The 13,353-nt window shown below is 48.1% G+C and overlaps 1 long non-coding RNA gene across 1 annotated transcript in view; it reads right to left on the bottom strand.

The window, feature by feature from the left end:
* Window positions 1-2,107: 2,107 nt before the first annotated feature.
* LOC147008251 (uncharacterized) overlaps window positions 2,108-13,353 on the bottom strand; it is a 298,248-nt gene continuing 287,002 nt past the window's right edge. The window contains exon 3 of the long non-coding RNA XR_015053558.1: window positions 2,108-3,063. This is a non-coding gene — a long non-coding RNA (uncharacterized LOC147008251). The remainder of the gene's footprint in view (window positions 3,064-13,353) is intronic.

Below are 13,353 nucleotides of genomic sequence, written 5' to 3' on the forward strand. Positions count from 1 at the left end.
TTTCTAGTCTTGCACCCTCTGCCCTCTCCATGATTTGTCCCCAAGTATCTGCACGACGCACGCAATCCACAAGCCACTCTCTCCAGAATCACTGCTCACCTCGACTCATGTATTCCTCTCTTTTCCCGCCTGTGGAACGACATTCCACATTCTCTGCAATCTCATTCTTCGTCTTCAAGACAGCTGTTAACCACCATCTCAGGTCATCCCCGATCCAAAGCCATGATTTGTCCTACACCCGTTAAACCACTTCCACCCCTCCCAGGGTTTTGCTTATGTATCCATCTTGTTCACCCCTTGTGTTCTCATCATCCCTCCATCCCTCCCCTTACCCTAGTCGTTACCTGTATCCCTTGTTTGTCCGTCAACATCTACCTTCCCTTGTTTTTCTGTCCACGTCTCTCCTCCGCCCTTCTGACCAGCGTTTCCCCTTTCTCCTGCTGTTCCCTTTGCCATGTTGTGTCCTGATCTGTTCTTTGTCCTCGCTCTTCCATGAGCCTCGACCAGGTATTGAAAAAAACCCCCCAAAAAACTGTCCAGTCTGGTGGAGGTATCCACTCCAGCGAGTGTCGTTCTTGGTGTAACTGATATCTTCTCACTTATATGTCCGGAATGGAAGGTACATGCAGGTCCCTCGTGAGCCTGAGATCAATGTCACAAAAAATAAATAAAGCAATAAAATTAAATAAATAATTAAAATGCACTGAAATCGCAAGTCGGAATGAACATGTCAATTAAACTAATTAGTACACACACACACACTCTCGTGTGCATCATTGTGGCTGCTCCTTGCATCATCGGTTTGGGGACACGGCTATGCCACTGATGCAGTGCCCCTATTACCAGTACACTCGTGCTAATTTTGTCGACCTTGGAAGGATGACACAGCCGGAGAGAACCCCACCCGGTGTTAATTCAGCAGCCAACAGGGACCAAACTCAGGACCCTGGGATCCCAAGCCAGCCACCCAAACCACAAAGCCAACGCCAGACTTAACTCATTCATCGAGGAGGACTCCTGGAGTTGAGGGCGGGACGTGAGAAGAGGAGGGTTGGCTGTGTCGAAATCTAACCATGAAACATCCGAGTCAGTCCGTTCTCTGAAAGTTGGCAGTCTTTTTGTTTTACTTGTGGGACATCTTAGTCACTGAGTTGGAGGTGTGACCCGTCCTGGATTGTAACCAGACCCACGAAACTGCTTCGGGAGAACAGACGCCATTAGTCAGGGTGTTTAGAAAGGCTTGTGAGGTTTGAAATCATCACCGGGATAAAGTGAAATTGATGAACATTGGTGAGCAGAATTCTCACTGGAAACGTGAACCAAACACCAAGATGCTGTACACAACATGAACATGGAACTCTTTCATGGCGAACTATCAAAACATTCAGAGAACGAACAGTTTCCTAACACTTGCAGTTATCCAGATGAAAACTTGCTCGAACCTGAAAAGCCATCCAACCTGGCTTGGGATTTGAACCTGGTGGTCATCATGAGGTGGTGTGAATATGAAGTCACCAATGGCTGACTGGAAGCTATCAAAGATGATTTCAAAGCCATTTTGGAGGTTGTCATGGCAACATGGCGTTGTATAACAAAACTAGAATGGTACTCGGTAGAGCGCACACCTCCACCAGGATGAACAGTTAACGTTTTGTATCCACTGATGGGTTGGACCTGGATGCAATTGTTTGCAGGTTATCAGGGAACAGGATACTCACCATACAATCCACCCACACCTACAGGATACTCACCATACAATCCAACTACACCTACAGGATACTCACCATACAATCCACCTCAAGGATACTCATCATACAATCCACCAGGATACTCACCATACAATCCACCCACACCTACAGGATACTCACCAAACAATCCACTGGGTTTGCGCATGAAAATCACGATGAGTTCATCTTGATAGCTGACTTCCACCTTGAAATGTTCAGGTGATAGAGGGCCACAACAGCCCTGGACACCTGATCCCAGTGGTACTACAGATCTTGTTTCCTGGCTTTCCTTGCGAGTCATACTTCGTGACAATGTTGTCGAGGGAAACCGAGGCTGCAACGACACTTCGGCATTGCTCACAGGTGGGCTCTTTATGCTTTTAGAAGCCACGGCTGATGAAGTGGGCATGAAAGAGGACGATTTGGAGTGGAAGCTGGAACTTGGTGAAGAGCCACAACTTTTGTGGGTGTTTCCTGGTGTTTTGGTCGACACAAGCCCTGAGGTGGATTGAAAAACAGGTGAGGCAGGTGGGCTCTTTATGCTCTTCGAAGCCACAGCTGATGAAGTGGGTGTGGAAGAGGAGAGTTTGGAGTAAAAGCTGGAACTTAGTGAAGGGACACAACTTTTGTGGGTGTTACCTGGTGTTTTGGTCGACACAAGCCCTGAGGTGGATTGAAAAACAGGTGAGGAAGGTGGGCTCTTTATGCTCTTCAAAGCCACAGCTGATGAAATGGGTGTGGAAGAGGAGGGTTTGAAGTCGAAGCTGGAACTTGCTAAAGGACCACAACTTTTATGGGTGTTACCTGGTGTTTTGGTCGACACAAGCCCTGAGGTGGGTTGAAAAACAGCTGAGACCCTTTGGGGCTTGACTTCCATACTATTACGAAGGAAGCTGTTGTCTTTTTGATCATGATGGACTGAGGTTGTGCTGAAGTGCGTTTCCTTGCCAACACAATTGGTATTATACGAGGTCCCAGACGACCCCGTTGAGGAGGAGGGACACTGCAACTGCTTTCCAGTTTGGCAATTCCCGGTGCTGCCACCACCGGACACATTGTGAGCAGGCCGGAATTGGACGTGCCCGCTTTGATCACCCAAGGATAACCTCTCTGCTCGTTTTGCAATGGTCCGTTGCCTGTTCTCCTCAATCCGACGTTGCTGCTCAGTACTCAGTCCACTCATGGTGATGTGATGACGTGGAGCACCTTGAAAGAGTCGGAAGCCAGCGTACGGACAATGGCAATTGTGTGACGTTCAGGGGATAACCTCCTCAGTCTCCTTCAGAGTGTCTCGTGCTCTTTTCAGCCAGAATTTTTTTTTTCAGAAGCCCAGCATCTGCAATAGAATATACACCAGCAATGAGCTTCCTTCAAAAAACAGATGTGGTTAAAGAATGTGCATGACAATGACATTTAGAGGAGACACATCATGGAAATATGCAGCTTCCTGCCCCAAGACTTCGACAATCCAAGTTTGATGACCATTTGTTAACAGCCAAAGGTTTCAATCTGTTCGCTCACGCCTACTTTTCAAAAGTTCTCACCTCCACCATTCAAGAAACAACAATGACCGCACTTTGGTCACAAGGTGCGACGCAAATAAAACCAGAGAGTTGGTGTCAAAGCCACCCAATGCTCGCCTGTTTAGACATTTATCGTTTATAAAAGACTTGTCTCATAATATTTTTTTATAAAGCATTGCAGTGAAGTCTGATCCAAATAATTTTAAAGCAATATATGGATTTGTATATTGTAATCAGTAAACCAGTACACATATTAAATGAATGACAAGTGTCTCGTATAAACAGGCGAGCATTGGGTGGCTTTGACACAATCTTTGGTTGAAATTAAAAAAAAAAATTTAAATCATTTGTTAATTTCAACCTCACGACACCAATAGTATACCCCAAAGGAACCTCCATGCCAAATATCAGCATCCGAGGACACATATTTAATGAATGGCAAGCTTCTAAATAACTTGCACCAAAAACTTTAACGTCGATCTGCTACAAAAAAGTTAAGTTCAAAACGGGTCAAAAATTTAAAACATTTGAAATTATTTTTTTAATTTTAACTTCACTGCATCAATAATATATCCCAAAAGAACTTCCATGCCAAATATCAGCATCCATGTCCACATATTAAATGAATGGCAAGCTTCTAAATAACTTGCACCAAAAACTTTAACATTTTCACGCTGACGCTGACGCTCATGCCGGGGGTATCGCTGTGGCTCTCTGTTCTTCGAACAGGCGAGCTTAAAAAAACCCGGGCAGTGTATAGTAAGCAGAGGCCTGCAGGCCTAATGTGTTCAACCCACCAGAAAACCAAGATGGAGGACATATAATTTTGTCTGGGTTCCATTGTGGGTGGAGTCAAGTGACAAATGTGGGTGTGGTCCGGCAGCTATCTGACAAATGGGAGCACATTTCAAAAATCGATCCCAAACAAGAACCACAACAACAACAACAACAACAACAACAACAACCAACACCCTTCGGGGCCACAGCTCGTCCGTGGATTTCAAAGCTTCTGCTGTCACTCCGAGCTTGGGTGATGGGTTCTGAAGTTGTGATTGTGTCGGCGGTGTGCACAGCGTTGGCATGCAGGGTGGCCGGTCGCTTGACAAGATGTTCCAAGCCACGTGGCCAAAGTGAAAAGTTAATCGCCGAGGCGATGACTGATCTGTTGTAAGTGGCCCTGACCGCTGTGTCGGAAACGGCTGACACGCAAGAATGGCGGAATCAAGTGTGGTCGCAGAAGAAGGATGCCAGGACGACGACCGAGGCCTAAGAGGAAGAGCAGGTTCAGGTTGCGCTCGGAGTGAGCTCGCCATCAGGACAAACGAAGTGTTCTGGGCGCTGGAGGGAGTGGGACGCACTCAATCTCGTGTTGATGTGTGGGAAAGCACAGTCCCAGGTCCTGAGCAGGCAGTTCCTGCTGCTCTGCATCTCCCGGTCTGTCCCAGCGGCCCGTTTGCAACGCCTGGGCGCATCAACCACAGCGGTACTTGTTCTGCGCTCCATCCTCACCACGGGTGTTCGCAAGGACTGCTCGACATTTGTGGACACGGTGCAGGCGATCTCGTCGCTGATGCCGGTGCCCGGTGTGCTCCGGCTGAGCGGCCTTGAGCAGTGTGGACTCGAAGCTTGGATGCGTCTCTCTAGTATATTTTGAAAGTAGATTATAATTTTAAAAAGGAGAATCAAGTTGAGGTACATTCAAGGTACACCACTCCCATGTCAAATAAATAAATAACAAATCCTCCAGCGCACAACATTATCTGCCACCACGCAACACATGGAGACAGAATTGGGAGGGAGCGGTGTGCAATAATCGATTAATTAATTGCATAATTAATATAAATAAATAATAATCGTAAAATAATTAATTTCTTAATCAATTGGCTAATGGTGTACCTAAACCATCACTGTTTCATCTGAATCTGTAACTTTTTGAAAATTAAATAATCACTCGATTGATGAATCAATAAATCAAAAATACCTTTTTATAGCCAAATCACTTGGTCACCGTCATGTCCAAATATCAGCTCCCTCACTCAAAAGGTGCCCGAGATGTTGGCCAGAAAAGAAAGAAAATAAATAAGTAATTAATAAATCGATAATAATCAAGTAATTAATCAATTAATTGATTTATCAAAAAAATAGAAAAAGTTTTTTGCCAAAGCACATCTTCACTTTTGTCGCTAAATTTCAGGTTTCTCGCTCAAAGGATGGCTGAGATATCGCCCGGACAAACAAACAAGAAAACAAACAAATGGAGTAAATACTGAGTACTCCCTTCGTTCGACGCCCGGCGATGACTGTCTGGGTACCATTGTGGGTGGACATGCATCACCTGGAAATGGAATCGGGAAGGAGCGGTGTACAATACTGCATACAGTATATGTACCTTGTGCAACCCATCCATGAAAATGATCATCATGGGACCAATTGCCTGACAAAGACAAATTTTGTTGATGATGAAGATGATGATGATTATGATGGTGATGAAGATGATGAAGAAGATGATGATGATGAAGATGATGATGAAGAAGAAGGTGATGAAGAAGATGATGAAGAAGATGAGGAAGAAGATGATGATGATTATGATGGTGAAGATGATGATGATGAAGATGATGATGATGATGATAAAGACGCTGATGAAGATGATGATGTTGATGTGCTGATTATTATGAGAAAGAAGAAGATGATGATGATGAAGAAGATGAAGATGATGATGATGAAGAAGATGATGATATTGATGATGATGCTGATGAAGCAGAAGATGATGATAATGATGATTATGATGGTGAAGATGATGATGATGATGATGATGATGATGAAGATGATGAAGAAGATGAAAAAGATGAGGAAGAAGATGAGGATGATGATAATGATGATGATGATGAAGATGATGATAACGAACGCAGAGCTCTTGCAGACCTGTGATATATGATATAACTCGCTCAACCATGAAGTGGTGCGGTGAAAGAAAGCCACGCTAGTTCAGCTCGCCATGTTCTATTTCGTTGAGATAATTAAGGAAAGATCTGCACGATCCTCATCTGCACAATAGTCACAGGTTGTACATTAATGTGCTCTGACATAAATGGCAACATCCATCTCAGAGTGTGTACACGTCGGTGTTCGACTGTTCACGAAGGTGTGCCATTCTTTGAATAATTATTTCGCGAACTAGAGGGAAACCCTAACACTACCGTACTTCGTTATTGCAGCCCTACAAACTGCACGACTGATCACGACATTAACAATTTCTACAATGACCTGAGGTTCGTCATCGAGAATGTCCCCAAACATCATTTTATTACCATTGCTGGTGATATTGTTGCGGGGCCGGGACGTCGGCCGACAAGTCCGACCGCTAGACGGAGCAGTAGAGTCGGCTCGACCGATCGCCCGGAAATCAGATCGTACCGTTCGGAAAAGTCTGGAGAGTACGGGTCTCTTTGGACCATGAAGGGTCAATATTTCCACCACGTGGTACAGGATTATTCGCCAAATCTCAAAATACCAAGAGACCACGTGGCGATCTACCGAGTCTTCACACCCTCAAGGGAACCCGTACGAAACCGAGCCGCTTCGCGAGCTCGTTCCGTGTGCGATGCCGAGCGGTTTCAATCGCCAAGTTCCGTCGGTCAGATTATTCCGCCACTGCGGCACAATGGCCTGATAATTTCCTCAGCACGCAACACGCTCAGCCAATGCAGGAATGGACACAAACGAGCTGAAAACATTTAACAATCGGGTCATTTATTCAACAATATTGGGGGGGGGGATGAGGGGAGCACGGAAGAGCAGAGTTATACCGATTAAAAGAAATGCAAGGTGAACATTTATACAGGCAAAATACTTATGCAGTTCACTACTTCACAGACGGGTCCACGGACACACACACACACACACACACACACACACACACACACACACACACACACACACACACACACACACACACACACACACACATGAAAAGTTGTGGCTGGAGCCTTTATTCAGCCTTCAGCTCAGAGGATAGGGGAGCTGAGGAGCAGGATGGCTGGCTACCTGGCTGCGAATGCGTGGCTGGACGATCCCTCCTTCCAGGAGCTCCGGTCGCCGGGGACTCACGCGGCGCCACCGCAGCCAGCCAAGATGAGCCCAAGTGATCGCCCGGGCTCGCGATCACGCGGAAGAGGTGGAGGAGGATGAGGATGACAACGATAGGAGCGCTCTCATCTCCTCTTGGCTGGCTGGCTCCCTCCGGCTCTTGGCTGGCTCCTGAGTGGTTCCCAGCTGGCTTGCTCCTGGCTGGCTGGCTCTCTGTCCTGCTCTGTCCTCTTCTCATTCATTTTAGCTCGCCTGTTCGAAGAACAGAGAGCAAAAGCGATGATACCCCCGGCATGAGCGTGAGCGTGAAAATGTTAAATTTTTTGTATTACGGAAAAATTCCTCGACGGATTTCGACGAAACTTGGTGGGTGGGTTCGGTATGGTCCAAGGATCATGCCATTAGATTTTGGATTTTGGACTCCCCCCCCCAAAAAAAATTGTTGTAGAATTATTTTTTTTGCATTTCTACATGTATTAAGTGATTTCTAACCCCCCCCAAAAAAAAAAATTGTTAGAGAAAAAAAAATTTTGCAACTTTTTTTTCAACAAAATTTCGATTTTTTATTTTTTTTTGCATTTCTACATGTTTTTAGTGATTTCCAACCCCCCCCCCCAAAAAAAAATTGTTAGAGAAAAAAAATTTTTGCAACTTTTTTTTCAACAAAATTTCGATTTCTTTTTTTGTATTTTTACATGTTTTAAGTGATTAGAATTTCGACGAAACTTGGTGGGGGGTGAGGTATGTTCCAAGGATCATGCCATTAGATTTTGGACTTGGAATTTTGGAACCCCCCCCCAAAAAAAATTGTTGGAGAATTTTTTTTTTTTTGCATTTCAACATGCTTTAAGTGATTTCCACCCCCCCACCAAAATTGTTTATTTGCACTTCTCCATGTTTTAAGTGATTTCCAACCCCCCCCCCCAAAAAAAAATTGTTAGAGAATTATAAAAAAATATTAATTATTAGACTCGTCTTAAAAACGATAAATGTTTTAACAGGCGAGCATTGGGTGGCTTTGACACCAACTCTGGTTATCTCTCTCGGGCGCGCCTCGCTTCCGGCGTGACTCAACCCCTCCCCCCTCGGCGCGCTGCCCAGCGCATCGGTGGGTGGGAGTTGTCGTTCTTTCTGCACCATACTTTTTGTAACCGTCATTTCTGTTTACTGTCGTTGAGGATGAGGGTTTCCCAAAATAAATCACAGCGCATTTACATTTATTTTCCCATTAAACAAAGGAAGGGGGCTATCTATAAAACACGTACTTACAGAGATAACTGAGCTATAGGAACCTGAATGTTGTGTGTGATAGTTTTCCAAATTCGTAACAATATGAATGTTAAACTTGGGCCCAGTGAAGCTTTCTTTATTCACCTGTAACCAATGAACAAACTGGAATGGAGAAAAACTTTTTGACCTCATGGAAGAGTTTCACTATCTTTTAAATATTAACGGTTCATGAAACCAAAACGTTCAATGTGGACATTTTACGTCACGGTTAACAGGTATCACTGTTACCAAGGTCAGGTCAGGTATGGGAGCATGTGCCAGAACAGCGCGTCGCTGCGTCCACTTTCCGCCGGTACTCCAGGGGCCTCCGTCTGGCCATCCCCCAGGCAGATGCCAGGCCCATCCCCATCTCCTTGAGATGATGGTCAACCTGTTGCAACCATGAGGCACGTGGTCGACCCACTGGCCTGATCCACTCATGAGACTCCCTCGCTGAGAGAATCTGGTGAGCAGGATCAGAGTCAGGAAAACGAGCCTCATGTCCATACAGCCGCAACTGACGCTCACGGACTATGCAGGTAACAAATCTCATCCGAGTCTCTCTCAGCAACCGCTCGTTGGACACAAAATCCGACCAGCGATAGCCAAGGATTCTCCGAAGAGACCTGGTACCAAAGGAATTAAGTCTCCGTCTCAGATCCTTGGTCAGAGTCCAAGTCTCGCACCAATAGAGCAAGACTGGAAGTACCAAGGACCTGAAGACTCGGACTTTCGTCCTCCCGCACAGGTACCGGCAGCGCCACACCCCATGATCCAGTGAATCCATGACTCCCCAGGCCCGACCCAGACGTCTATTGACCTCTGACTCGCAGCCAGCAGAGACATGAATATCACTGCCAAGGTAAGTGAATCTCTCCACGACCTCAACATCCTCACCACAAACAGACACAGACAGGACAGCAGCATCCAAGATGTCACCGAAAGCCTGGATCTTAGTTTTGACCCAAGAAACCCGTAATCCCAACGGCTCCGACTCCTCATTCAGCACCTCGAGGGCCCCCAAGAGGATGTCTAAAGTCTCCGCAAAGATGACTGCATCATCTGCAAAGTCAAGGTCCGAGATCTTGACATTCCCAAATGACGCACCGCAACTTGATCTCTCCGACATCCTCCCTAGAATCCAGTCCATACAAGTGCTGAAAAGTGTGGGGGCAAGTACACATCCCTGACGAACTCCAGGAACAACTGGAAATAAGTCAGAGATGGTAGCACCACACTTCACAGCACTCTCAGTACCAGAGTAGAGTTCAGACATCAGATCGATCAGTTTTGGTGGCACCCCACGAAGACCAAGAATCCTCCAGAGGACATCCCGATTCACTGAATCGAACGCTTTACAGAGATCAACATAGGCTGCAAGCAGCCCCTGCCGAAACTCTCGTCTGCGTTCGGTGAGGACACGAAGTGCAAGGATACGGTCAATCGTTGACCTCTTTGGTGTAAAGCCTGACTGCTCTGGACGCTGGTGCTCAAGCAGATAGTGGCGAACCCTATCGAGAATTATCCGAGCAAAGACCTTGCCCGGCACTGAGAGCAGCGTCACCCCTCGGTAGTTGTTGCAGTCTTGGCGATCACCCTTCCCTTTCCAGAGAGGAACAACAAGGCCCCTCTTCCAGTCAGTTGGGATGATGCCTGTGTTCCAGGCAGAGCACAAAACTGCATGCAACGACACGAGTGCAGCATTTCCTCCAGCCTTGAGAAGTTCAGCATGGATGCCGCAGATCCCTGGAGCTTTGCCCCGTTTCAACTGGTTCACCGCAGCCCGTGTTTCCACAAGCGTAGGTGGACCACAGTTGATTCGAGGGTCAGCAACAGGGATTGTAACACCCTTGACGTCCAACTCGACAGCTGGGGGATCAGCCTGGTACAACCGCTCAAAGTAACCGGCCCAGCGGGCCTTCACTTCAGACTCCTCTGTCAAGAGCCTACCACTCTCTGCTCGAACTGTAGTGCTCCGAGGGATGGGCTTGGATGAACGTAATGCGCGAATTCCCCCGTAAGCGGGACGAGAATCACCTGTCCACAGGTGATGCTCTACCCCTTCACAGATTCCTCGCACATAGGCCTCCTTGTCCACCCTCAGTGCACGTACAGTTTTACGCCTCAGCTCCCTGAACAGCTCAGCTCTGCCATTCAGCCGGGCCCTGCGACTCTGGTCAATGGTATCCATTGTCCCTTGAGAGACAAAATTCTTCTTTGCCCTGCGGTGAGCTCCAAGGCATCCACTGGCAACATCAAAGACGGTGGTCTTGAAGGTGCTCCACAACTCTTCAGGACCCCCCAAAGCAACCAGACCCCCCAAGTGTCCACTCAGCCTGTTCGCAAACTCCTCAGCTACTCTCTCATCCCTGAGCTTGGCAACATCCAGCCTCGGCTGGGATGGTACCATTCTCCAGGATTTAAGGTGCAGCTTTAGAGTTGCTACAACAAGCCGGTGGTCAGTATTGAGGAACTGAGCACTCCGGTAGACCCTGCAGTTCTGGATCATCCTCCAGCGACCGTCAATGAGGACATGGTCAATCTCCTTTGCCACACCGCCAGCGTTGGAATACCAAGTCCAGCGATGAGCTTGCTGGCGCTGAAACCATGAACCAGCCACCCTAAGTCCATGACTTCTTGCAAAGTCAAGGAACTTAGTGCTATTCTGGTTCATAGTTCCTGACCCATGGGGACCAACACACACCTCATAACCATCCCTATCAGTTCCAGTCGATGCATTGAAATCCCCCAAGACTAGAAGTGTATCTCGTCTGGGGCACTGATCAACCACAGACTCGAGTGTGGCGTAGAATGCATCCTTCACGGTGAGATCACTCGCCTCAGTCGGAGCATAAACAGAGACCAGGGAAATGGCACCTAAGGAGTGACGAATCCTTAATCTCATAATACGCTCGTTGACCGGTGTTACCTCAATTATCATTGGGGTCAGCTTATTGGACACAGCTACAGCAACTCCTTGGGTATGGTAACCATCAGAGCGACCAGACCAATAGTAGGTGTAACCACCCACCATTATCTCGCCGCCATCCGGTCTCCGAACCTCAGAGAGAGCTGCAATTCCGATGTCCAAACGCTTGAGCTCAGATGATAACAGAGACAGGTGATCATCCTCTCTTAGGGATAGGACATTCCAGGCACCCACCCGAAGGGACCGCCTCAGGTTAACCCAAGGGGACCGCCGTCTGGTGGACGACACCTCAGCACCACTCCGACACACTCTCCCACAATCTGACCCAGGGATGTTACCCCGTGGTTTCCCTCCTATCAAAGATTGGGGGTCCCGAAGGCTTTGCCCCAATCCCGTCATCCGGTGAGCTGCCCTGCGAAGGGAAGCTGCACAGGAGGTACTCCCACGGAGTGGGTTTTCAGATTTTTTTGCGTTTTGCGGAATGAAGGGTTTTACGGTGGCCAGAGTGCAAATCCTGCCACCAACCTCCTAATAAGAAGTGACCCAACTGCAGGAGGACGTCTGCAGACACAGTTTGGCACTAGATATGGATGTCCGTTGGCTCACAAGGAGCTCCTCCGCCCTTGGACAGGTTTTGTTTTTAATCCTGCTGGGTGTCCATATCCAAACACCCTCCTCACCAGAAAACCTGGTGGGGGAGACGGTTTAGTCGCCGACAACCCGACCATGGAACAGGTTAGTACAGGTTTACATGGTACCTGTAGCAGGTCACAGATCGAACCTGACCTGTTACCAAGTATCACTGTTATCAAGTTTCACTGTTACCAGGTGGTCCCTCATATGTGAGCCGTGACCCTTGAACAAAGGTCCTGGTGGGGTACGAGAATCCCTTCCATCACGGTATGGAAGAGAGACACACAAAGTAAATGATCATTACTTCACTTCGTTTATGGGGTGCACGTGTGGTGATCACGTGGGTTCGTCCTGAACACCGCCCAGAGAAGTCCGGAGAAGTTCGGCAGTTCCATCTTGAATTAAATCTCATGAGGACGCAAGAGGGAAGAGAACAGGAGAAGGGAGAATTAAATAAGGTGATGGAGGGGAAAATAGATATGGAGAGGAGGCTGGCGAAATGTGTGGAGACCCAGAGTGAGAAGCAGGGTGTCCTCCTTCGGGAACAGGGGGGGAGGATACGCTGCCTCGAGGCGGATCGTGCCCAGGTGGGGCCGGTTTTACGAGGCGGAGTCGGAGGGTTGCACGACGAGTGGGTGTGCATGACGAGTTTGGGGAGGGAAGAGGCCGCGGGGTCTTTTGGCCTAATGCGGGCACCCGGTATGACTGTTCCGGTGGGTGTGCAGAGTGCGAGTCCGATGGCTTGAGAGAGTAAGCGGGACGGTGCGGAGTACGCACAGACATGGACGGGCGTGGTAGATTCCCCGGGCAAATGGCTCGGGCCCTGCAGGAGTGGGGCGCCATTGGGATCTGGGGGATCCACCCCTCCAGGAGTCCCTCGGGAACTCGAGGAACAGTTGCCAGAGAAAATGAGAAGAGGACCAAGGGTCCTTTTGGAGGCCCTGAAGGGGGGACCTCAAAAGGACCTTACAATGGCAAGACGGACCTGAGGGCGTATATGGCCCAGTTCCACTGCGTGGCCAGAGGCAATGGCTGGAACGAGGTGCAGGGCGTGGCGCAGCTCACGGCGGCCCTGCGTGGAGCGGCATTGGAGGTCTTGACCACGGTACCCGGAGATGGGGTGACCCTGGAGGACCTCCATTCTGCCCTAAAAAAACGATTTGGCATGGACCAGCAGAGCGAGCTT

This window comes from Eptatretus burgeri, chromosome 20, assembly GCF_056783735.1.
Source record: "Eptatretus burgeri isolate ZD-2024b chromosome 20, Ebu_testis_v1, whole genome shotgun sequence".
Taxonomy (NCBI): domain Eukaryota; kingdom Metazoa; phylum Chordata; class Myxini; order Myxiniformes; family Myxinidae; genus Eptatretus; species Eptatretus burgeri.